Here is a 6,460-nt window from a genome sequence, read left to right as displayed (position 1 = left end):
CTGCTGCTTGCCTTGCATCTCCAGATCGCACAGTTGGAACTTGTCCATAGACTGGAAACCTGTGTGCCCATCCTAAATGTCTCTGGAGTTTGTTTGGAAGACCTTGTTTCCTTTCCGTGGAGCACGGCTTCGGAGGGCCAGTCCACGCGTCTCAAATGGCATGGGGTCTGAATTCAGGTGAGTGGGTTCCTTATTTGGAACGAGTCTGTATAGCTGTGTGTGAGTGTGCACACCAGTGTGTCTTGTGTATGCATGATGTGTGATCAAGCGAATGCATAAACCACGTGCGTGTGCCTATGTGACTGCGTGAGTACCCTCAGGTGTGTATGGGTGGTGAATGTGAGTTCTGGTGAGCTTGTGAATTCATGTGTGTGCACCTGTGTGCCTTCTTGAGTGCCATTGAATGTGAGTGTAAAAGCCCATGTGTTTGGGTGCCTGGGTGCGGAAACCATGCCTTTGTCCCTCCATGGTCCCACACAGTGCCCAAAGAACCCAGCCTGGAGCTTCCCAAGCCACAGTGGGGGCCTCGCCCTGGGGCCCGCTGGGCACGAGGGGGCGCCGCGCTACCGTAGCCGGGACGCGCTGGCCAGGGCGGCCTGGGGGCGGCTCACGGGGCGGTGCCGGACTCTGAGCTGTGGGCTCTGGGGAAGCCGCGCTCCACCCGGAGGAGAGCCACGGCTGGGCACGCAGAGCAAGCAGCTGGGAGCCCGGGCAGGAGGTAAAGTTGAATTTACAGTGTGTAACCCGAGTCTGCACCGAGAGTCCCTGGGACCGTTCCGGGACAGGGGCATAGCTGTGAAAGAGGTTTGTGCAGCCCTGCCGGGGTCCGAGCGGAGCTGGACACCTGTCCGCGGGCGGCCACCGGCGGGGAGGCAGCTCGGCTCGGGTGGCTGGCTGCGTTGCGGGCGCGGCAGCCCACGGAGGGGCGCTCGAGGGGTCGGGCTGGGCTGGGGCAAGCGGAGTGGGGCCGCCCGCGCTCCCCGCGCTGGAAGCCGGAGGATCGGTCTTGGCCGCGTGCTGCGCTTTCATGGCGCTTCTGGCGGCCGCTGGAGGCTGGGTTTTGCTGCCGCCCCGTCTGCCCGCGTCGGTTCTACCGGAGCCCGGGTAAGAAGGAGAGAGGAGGGCGAAGGAGGTTCGCATCCGGCGGCGGGGCCCAGGGTCCCCGGGAAGCGATCATGGCTCTCCGGGATCGGACGGGACCAGGCTTGATGGCTGTGCGCACCGGCGGCTCTGGTTCCCTTTCTGGTCCGAGGTGGTGAATGCCCCCCACCCACCTTTTACACGCGCAGTCGCGCGCTCACGCGCTTTGTACACGCGGGTGTCCTGCCACCTTGCCTTCTCTAACCTCCTAGGGCGCCGGTGTGACTCGGGTGTGGGTCCTGGCTCCCGCGTTCCGAATTCTGCAAACTCTGTCCTCCTGGCTCGGACAGCAACATCTGGTCCGGACAGTGGCGCCGCCGGGAGTGAGAGTGCTGGATGCGGAGGGGGTCTAAGCCTGGGCTGGCGTGTGCGGAAGGTGAGCTGCCTCCTATAAGTCCGAAATGGTTGTCCAACCTCGCGATTCTTGGGGGGATCCCACGCATGTTTGCCATCGAATGGGTTTAGAGTTGGGAAGTCCCTTGATTCCAAGACTTCTGTCCCTTGAAGCGCTGCTCCGCAAGGAAGCTCTGGGCTCATGTGCTGTCCTCGGGATCCTTTTGGTCCAAATTCTCCTGCTCCTGGACCCCGGAGATCATGAGCTCAGATTCAGACTTCTTCTTGGCCCCTGGAGGTCCTAGAATTCCCTCTCACAGCCTATGGTCTCTTTTGTCCCCTCCTTTGCCCTTGGCTAAAAAAGGCCAGGACAGCATTTGGAGCAAAGGCTTGCTGTGAATAATGGATTTTCATCCAGTCTGGAACTCTGAGAGTGATTAAGTAGTTGATCACACTGTGGCCCTGCTCTTGGGTCAGTTAAGTAAACCCATCCCAGCAGGGATTTGCCTTCAGCGGTGGTTTTTTAATTTCTACCAGTGCCAGGAGAGATTCACGAGCCCCACAGGCAATGGCTGTCCTCTCTCTCACTCTCCCCAGTCCCTCTTTCCCTCTTGGGCTGTGTAGGACTTTTGCTGTCCTCTGGCTGCCTTAGGTAGGTTCTGCTCTCTTGTGCTATGAATCCTGAGGGTGTTGTGGCACATGGAGGGGTGAAGCCCACTTGCCTGGAGGTCCCTGCTCTGTACCCTACCCAGACAACAGGCACATGCATTGCTGTCCAAAGAAGGCTGTGGTTTCTGGGTCTCTTTGGGGGAGACTGATGACAGCTCTCCAAGGCCAGTTTATAGATTCCATTTGAGTCGGTCCCCTGCCTTGGGGTTGCCATAATTAAAAACAAAACAAGCAAAAAGAAGTTGAGTGTTTGTGGTGGCAGAGGAAGATGGGGGTGAGCTCCAGGCTGACACGGATTGGAACTGTGTGGTTTTCTTTTCCCAGTGCCTAGCAGAGCCCTGCGTGGGCCAGATGCTCAGAAAATGTGTGCTGGTTGATTAATTGTTTGAGTTATAATTAAGAGTTTCTACCTAGTGTATGGCTGGGAGCAGCATTATCATAATTACAGGTGTGTGTGCCGTAATTAGTAGGTCCTGTAAAACACATAGGTTGGTAGGAAATGATAAAATGTTGGGGTTTGCCCTGGCAAGTGCAGGTCCTAAGTGTCTCTGAGTTGGAGGGGATGAGCTGAGGCAGATGAGGATGGGGTCCTCTTCACCCCTATTTCTGGGCTTGTTTTCTGGAAGAAGTGTGTCTCACCAGGTCCCCAGAGGGCAGGATGTCTAGAGTGGGAGGTGTTGTTGGCTCAGAAACACTACTCGGGTATGTGGGGGCAGACTGGAGGGGAACAGATGTGTGGCACTGACTATGTGGGTGCCGAAGGCCACCAGATCTGAATGATGAGACTGGCCTTTGGTCCAAAATGGCCCTTTGGGTCTGAAGCTGAGTGTGTGCCCATGGATGGTGAGGAGATAACACTATCAGGGGACATTCTAAAGGATGGGGACCCAGAGAACTCTCACTGCTAGAGTGGGAGTACCTGCCTGAACAGAGACTGCCTTCAGTTGGCCAGTGTACCCACCAGGAGGAAAGTAACCATGTTGATGCAACTATGTTGCTAAGGTCTGCTTCGCTGAAGCCTCCGCAGTGTCTGATAGTGAAGGCACCACAGTTGGCTTGCAGCACCCCCCACCCCAGAGAGGCCAAGTCAGAACTGCCTTTAACAGGGTCATCTTCATCTTCCAGAGCTTGAAGGTACTTGGGACCCCTTTTCTGTTGCAAAGAAACTGCATGCTCAGGCAGTTTCAACATTGAAACTCATCAACTATGTTAAGCGGAACGCCAAAGGTTCCTTCATCCAGAGAGGCTCAGACAGGCTAAGAAGAGACCAGTCGTTTACCCTCCAGGAACCACCTGCAGGCCCGAGCATCTCCAAGTTGGAGGAGCTTGGGCTTCAGCAGATAGGAGGAGGCTTGGGGTCATCTTCCCCCCTTTTCTAAACAGCTCAGTACATAAGAGCAAGCTGAGGAAGACACCCGAGAAGCACTCCCTCCCATCCTCTAGCCAATGCTGATGTTCCTCTGAGGACACAGGTTCGCAAACCTGGGTCTCGGTGTCCACAGATGTGGGGCAGTCTGCAGTGTTCATGTAGACTTTAGTTCCAGCATCACGTGAGAAGGCTCCACCAAATGACACCCCTGAACTTTAGCTTTGGAGAGATTTGTTCACAGAGTAAAACACAAACCACATTCTGTTAGAAATATCCACTTTAATCTGAGCCTGAGTTTAGAAAAAGACTAAAAGGAAATGTGAATGTGTGCAGAAACCTTTTGTGTTACTTCTGTCCCCAAAGAGGGATTCTGTAGAGTAACAGAAGCCAGCAAAGGTTCCAATGGCTGTTGGGCCTTGGGCACAGCTATCTCTCTGTCGCTGTCCCTGATGCGCCATAGCACCTCTTAGGTTAGCATTTCCTCTTCCTCCACCAAGGTAACTCCAGGACCTGGGCTCCAGGAAGGAAGGCAGGATTCAGGCTATGGTCTGAGAACTCAGTGGTTATCCTGGATATTCTTAACCTTAAACATTAAATGATGGTGTATCAGTGTTAGCATAGACCTGAGTGGTGCCTTGAAATCAAAGGCTAGAATTCGGAGGCTCCACTAGGCCTCCAAACCGTCTGGCTGTTGTGAATACGGGGGCAGTTTCAGCTAAATTCCATCTCTAAGAGGCAGATTTATTTTTGTCAAGGTTTGGCTGTGGTGGGAAGGGCTGTGGGATCCACTTGTGCCTGACTCTTGGCTCCGCTCTCCCTGTGACTTCCCAGCTCCCAGAACTTCCTCCATCGAGTGGGTCTGTTGGGTTTCTGGGTCTACTGTGTTGTCACGTACTGTTCCACCTCACAAGGAAGGGGAATCCAAGGGTTTCCTTACACATGAATCACTTGGCCACTGCACCTCGGGTCTTGCCCTTGGGGACTCAAGTTTGGTAGTGAAAGTGAGGCCTGGCAATATGGATTCTGAATATAGGTCCTTAAGCGAGTGTGTGTGTGTGTGTGTGTGTGTGTGTGCGCGCGCGCGCGCGCGCGCTCATGTTCCTAAGCATGCCAGAGCACATGTGCAGAGGTCTGAGAACAGCCCTCGGGTGTCAGTCTTCACCTTCTTCCTTGTTTGAGACAGGGTCTGTTACTCACTGTGCAGCTGCCATAGAGTCTACCCAGGTTAGCCAGACAGGCTTCTGTTGCTGATGAGTTGTTTGTTGTCACTGAACTCGGTGCCCTCGGTGGACTTCTCATTCATTGTGTCCTCTCTCTGTCATCCGTTTTCCTGTGATGGCCTCTATGTCTCTGCCATCTATTTTCTTCGTCACCGTTTGTCACTGTTCTTTGTCACATCTCTTTGTCCTCTGATCAGTTTCTGCACCCACCCAACATGGCTGTCCACATGCTTCCCACCTTTCAGTACCATTCCAGACATGTGGGTGCCTGGTGACATCACTATAGCACAGTTGTGGGGGTCAGGAAATGGGAGAAAATGGAGTGTTCGCCGGACATCAGCAGGGATGGTCTTGTGGGTCTGTCTTGAGGCGAGGGAGGCATGACCTTGCTTTCTTCTTCTGCAGCCCATTAATGGAATGATTTTGGAACTCTCAGACACTCATTAAACTCTAGCCAGGCCTTGTAAGAAATGTGTCCTGGTCAGAGAACCTCTCTTCTTTCAAACTGATGTGTATACACGTGTGTGTATGTGTTTGTGTGTGAGAGAGAGACAGAGAGAGGGACAGAGAGACAGAGGAGGAGGAGGAGGAGGAGGAGAGCAGGTTTCTTGTTGAGGGGGATGTGAAGGCCAGAGGGTAACATCTTCCTCTGCTATGCTGTTTGCTTTTTGGGGGGCTGCTGGGGGCGGGGCTGGACTGACAGGCCAACGAAGCCTAGGGTTTGTTTTGACTCCAACTTTCCTCCAGCCAGTGTTAGGGTTACTTACAGGTACACTCCTCGGTCTTGCATGGGAGCTGGGGATCCGAACTCGAGTCCTCATGCTGGCCCCACAAACACTTCATCCACTGAGCCCTCTCTTCAGCTCCCTGGTGCTTCCAAGAAAAGTGCAGGCAGAATTCACCCTTGCCAGGAGGGAGCTGGAGAACCCTGGCTACTTCTTCCTCAGAGCGGTAATTTAGTGACAGAGCAGCATCTTGCTCTGTCTCATGGGAACAACCTTTATGTGCCGTGGCTCTCCTCAGGCTGACACAGAGGCCAGACGGTACACGTCTCTCCTGGCAAATTAATAAGGAGGAGAACATGTCCTCGTCGTCTTTGGCAGCGCAGGGAAGTCAGTTTTCAACAATGCGCCTTGGCCCAGGGCTAGAACAACAAGATTAATTAAGTGGAATGTTTCTACCATTTTCTTCCCTGACATCCTCACATACCCAGAACCCGTGCAGGGCCTCAGGGTGACAGCGGGGACGCACCCCCTCCTCTGTAACTGTGTGTGAGTGTGAGTAAAGCTCACATTAAAACTCCACCCTCAAACTCTGCCCTCAGACCTGGAGAGGGTTTGGGGGTTAGATACCCACGCAAGCACAGAGGTCTCCCACCCAGGTTGGTCCCAGGGCTGGCTGTGGAATATTTGCACACTCAACACTCAGATATCACGTGTGTCTCTCTGCACATCCTCATACTAAGATGTCATCAAATCCCGAGGTTGGGGTGTTTATCACAGAAGAGAAACCATGATATTAAGGGCTGTCTAGGTCCCACATTTTCTAAGTGAACACCAGCCCTTCCTTCCTGATCCAGGTCCTCGTGGCTACTTGTAATATTATTTCAGAGTAAAAGAAGCCGGGCGTGGTAGTGCACGCCTTTAATCCCAGCACTCAGGAGGCAGAGGCAGGCAGATTTCTGAGTTCGAGGCCAGCCTGGTCTACAGAGTGAGTTCCAGGACAGCCA

At 53.9% G+C, this 6,460-nt stretch overlaps 1 protein-coding gene across 2 annotated transcripts in view; it reads left to right on the top strand.

Annotated features, from left to right (window-relative positions):
* The first annotated feature begins 642 nt into the window (after positions 1 to 642).
* Positions 643 to 6,460, top strand: part of Kcng2 (potassium voltage-gated channel modifier subfamily G member 2) — a 64,870-nt gene continuing 59,052 nt past the window's right edge. The window contains exons 1-2 of one of the 2 annotated variants that reach the window (XM_029546712.1): positions 643 to 718; positions 1,353 to 1,516. The gene's annotated coding sequence lies outside the window, so the exon portion shown is untranslated. Of the gene's footprint in view, positions 805 to 1,352; positions 1,517 to 6,460 lie in introns of both variants that reach the window. The other variant, XM_029546713.1, reaches the window with a different exon arrangement.

Source organism: Mus pahari, chromosome 15, assembly GCF_900095145.1.
Source record: "Mus pahari chromosome 15, PAHARI_EIJ_v1.1, whole genome shotgun sequence".
NCBI classification, from domain to species: domain Eukaryota; kingdom Metazoa; phylum Chordata; class Mammalia; order Rodentia; family Muridae; genus Mus; species Mus pahari.
This window is presented reverse-complemented; position numbering and strand designations above follow the sequence as displayed.